Here is a 4,111-nt window from a genome sequence, read left to right on the forward strand (position 1 = left end):
ACTGCACAAGGTCACCTATGGACTTTAAGGATATTCCCTGAGCACATGGAGTCAAATGTGGCCCCACATAGTCTCACCCAAAGATTGAAACAAATTTAGTTATCTCAGTCAAGAGATATGGATACTGGTTTCCTATTTCTTTCTGGGTTGAGGGCTAACCTAGTGGTGCTTAGGGGATACTTCTGGTTTTATGCTAAGTGGTGACTCCCAGCAGTGCTCAGAGTATCATGAAGACCTAGAAATTGAACCCAGACACTGAAGGTCAAAGCAGCACTCAATCCAGTAAGCTATCTCTCCAGTCCCTTCTTTTTGGTTATAAAAAGTACAGTAAAATAATTTTTGAATGTTGAATATATCTTTAACAATGTTTATTCTAAAAATCAACATTCTTATTAAAGAAACTTTATAGAAATTAATCAAATGTCTAACTATTCATGACAAAAAATGATATCTACATAATACTTTCTTAATGGGAAAACCTATTAGAGATCTATTCTCTACCGTGTCCTTTATTGCATAAATTATTTATATAGTAAATTCCAAAAGCTTAGTATAGAAATTCTACTTTTGGCACAATGAAATCTGTACAAGCTATACTTGTCTTGAGAGTGCACCAAACAAGACATGATCATAAACAAGTTAACTAGATTTATAAATTTAAGTTAAATAGTTCATCATTTGCTCAGCTAAAATAAATTATGTACATAATAAACTAAATTTTCAAAACTAAAATGATTTTTAATTAAAAATCATACTATAGCTATTACTTTTAGTATTTAAGAATGATGGACCAGAAACATAGTGGGTAGTGTGTAGGATGCCTGCTGCACATGGATGCTCTGATTAGATCCCCGGCATCTCTTAAAGTTTCCAGAGTTCAACATTAGTGACCCCTGTGATTCCTGAGCAGAGAGCCATGAGTAAGCCCTGAGAGCCAGGAGTAAGCCCTGAATAATATGGGGTGTGGGTGTAGTCCCAAAACAAAAAACTTAAGAATGAGTATACCTAAAAGAGTATGTACAAAGCACAATTTTATTTTTTAGGGGATTGTTGGGTCAAACCCGATGGCATTCAGGTTACCGTACGTGGAGTTGGGGATGAAAGTCAGCTGTGTACACGGCAAGTACCTTAATGCTGTCTAATCTCTGCAGACCATTATTTTCATTTTATTTGTCAAATATACTGCAAACTAGAAAGTTACTTTGACAACATATTTGACCCATATTTACATTTTATACAAATTTTAAAAATAAAGTGCAGTAATAATCTCTATTATTCAATCCATACATTTTTATGGAAAAAATACTAACACAATGAACAGATCCTTGCACAAATGATTATCACTGTTTCATATCTATATCAGATCTAGTTTCCTCATCAACTTCCTGGACTTAGCACTCTTTGTTGTTTAGTGGGCCACACCTGGCTGTGTTCAGGATCTGCACAGAAAAATACTCCTGGCAGGCTCCCGATACCCTATGGGATAAAGAGGATCAAACCGAGACTGCTGCTTGCAAGGCAAATGCCCTACCTGCTGTGTATTGCTCCTGCCCCGATTTTGCACACTTTTAAAATTCCTTGATCCAACAATATTGTATTGTAAATATACCATCAATTTAGGCAATCACACAAGATAAAGAATTGACTTTCCAAAATTGACTTAAACCAAAATGAATTTTGAAAATAAAAATTTAAGATTCTCCTCCAACTACTACTAAAACACTCTTTTATGCATTCATACATGTGTCCTGACAGTTATTAATCTGTGCTTCTGCAGATCTTCCTATAGGAAGTCATCAATCTTCTTCCTTCTCAATATATGTCTTTGCATTAACTCATGCCATTTGCCTGGCCAAGTATCTGTCTCTAGCTGATAATACAGTTTCTTCATTGTTCCGCTTTGCAAACTTGTTCACTGCTTCATGGGTTGTTGCATGTTCTTTGTCAGTCTCTTTGTTTTCTTCTGTGATTTTGTGTTTAGTTCCCAGTGATATTTCAGAAATAGATGGTTTCTCTAGGTATTTTTCTTTGTCCTTTTCCATGTGTCTCATTTTATCATTTCTTTCCTGGTCAGGAAATTTATCTTTTGCCCTGTGATTCAGTTTGCTCTCCTTTTCGTCTTGATTTTTTTCTGAAAATTGAATACTTACTTCTCGTTTTTCTCTGTTTCTATATTTATCACAGTTTTTATATGTATCTTTCCTTGCTTTCATATGTTCTTCCTTTTCTCTGACTTTTTCTTCCTTCTCTGCTTGCACTCTGTGTTGGTCATGGTCATTTCATTGTCTATCTCTTTCCTGTTTTCTTGAGGTATACTTCTTTCTGTCTTTTTCCTTTTTCCATTCTCTGTCACTTCGTTCTCTATATCTTCCCTTTAATCTATCTTCTTGTTCATGCCGTTTCCAGTGGGAATCTCTATGACTGACTTCTTGGTGCTTATGGGAATCCTTCTTTTCCTTTCGGTATTTGTGGTCAGCATAATAGTTCTCCTGGTCCCTGGATTGGTATTGACTTTCCCTTTTCTCATGTCCTCTTGACTTGGAACTTTTGGAGTGGTGCCTGGTAGTATGCGCTCTTTCTTCACTAGATGACTGTGAATGGACTTGATTTCTGTGATGCTTGGCCACTTTCTTGAATGGTTTCAGTACCCCTTTCCCTGCAGCAGTTCACTTCATTATTTTTTCTCATTTCATTATCCTCACTGCTTTTATCATCAAAGTCACTGTCTGCATCTGAGTTATTCTCTATTTTCAAAACAGTCTGCAGATTGTTTTTCTCATGTGGAATTCTGTTCTCTGAAAGTACTTCATCAGAATAACCCTTTAATTTCTCTTCCTTTATCTCGGGCCTAGCTTCACGAAAGCTGCATGAAGGCACTTCTTCACCAACCGCTTGATTTAACAGATGCCTATAAAATCCACTGAGATCTTTCTGCTTGGTTGCATCCAGATGAGCTTCAAGTGAGCAGCCCTCTTTTTCTTCCTCTTCAGCTCTCTCCTGCAGTTTTTTTCTTATAAGCAGATGTCACAAATGTCTCTTTATCATCAAACTCTCCCTTCTCCATTTCTCGCTCTCTCTGTATTTTCTTTTCCATTCTTTTCTCCTGTTCTTTTTTTCAGATCTCAATTGCTTTTAGCAAGTTGTGAATATACTTGGGCTTCTGGTCTTTTCCCAAAAGTAATTTGGGATTATTTTCTTCTTTCTTCTTTTGTAAATCATCATAAATACTGTCATACTCATACACAGTAGCATCTTCAGCAAGGACCTTCTGGATTTCCAGCTTGGTCTATTTCTTTTCTTTCTTTTTTTTTTTTTTTTTTTTTTTTTTTTGGTTTTTGGGCCACACCCGGTATGCTCAGGGGTTACTCCTGGCTATGTGCTCAGAAGTTGCTCCTGGCTTGGGGGACCATATGGGACACCAGGGGATCGAACCGCGGTCCGTCCAAGGCTAGCGCGGGCAAGTCAGGCACCTTACCTTTAGTGCCACCGCCCGGCGCAGCTTGGTCTATTTCATTGCTTGCATCTTAGCAGCTTCCCTCTGAAGGCTTTCACTCACGGAGGTCTTAGCATCATCATCAGAATCATCCCCAAACACTGATGGCTTTTGTAAAACGCGATGTAACTGCTGTGCTTTCTTTGGCAAAATAAGCCCATACTGCCTGCCCGGGATCGCCGCCATCTTGCTCCCGGCTCTGCTAAACGTGGTATCTATCTCCACTTTCTAACCAACTGATTAATCATATATTAAACACTGGGGATTATGCAGTGTATAATTTGTACTAAAGGCTTTCTTGGTCATGCAGAAAATAATTTATGAGGCTTGAAGTAACTCATCTTTTGATTTAAACAATAGGGAAAAGATAATGTTACCTTTTATGGCTACACAGATCAGTGTATATAGTTCCTGGATAGATGTTTCTTATAGTGTGGTCCTATAAAGTGTAATCATCTATATTACCACTATGTCCTGGGATTTGCTGAAGACTGAGTTTTCTACCTAACAACAATGGTGTCACTTAATCATAAATGTCCAACTTATATTTCTCTATTACACTTATCTTTGTCCTACTTTTTACTATCAGTAGAAAGGAAAGGATGATAGGTATAAGCC

The 4,111-nt window shown here is 37.4% G+C and overlaps 1 pseudogene; it reads right to left on the minus strand.

The window, feature by feature from the left end:
* Window positions 1–1,329: 1,329 nt before the first annotated feature.
* On the minus strand, window positions 1,330–3,679 carry LOC126024102 (nuclear speckle splicing regulatory protein 1-like; annotated as a pseudogene).
* Window positions 3,680–4,111: the final 432 nt, after the last annotated feature.

The sequence above is a fragment of the Suncus etruscus genome, chromosome 12 (assembly GCF_024139225.1).
Source record: "Suncus etruscus isolate mSunEtr1 chromosome 12, mSunEtr1.pri.cur, whole genome shotgun sequence".
NCBI lineage: Eukaryota > Metazoa > Chordata > Mammalia > Eulipotyphla > Soricidae > Suncus > Suncus etruscus.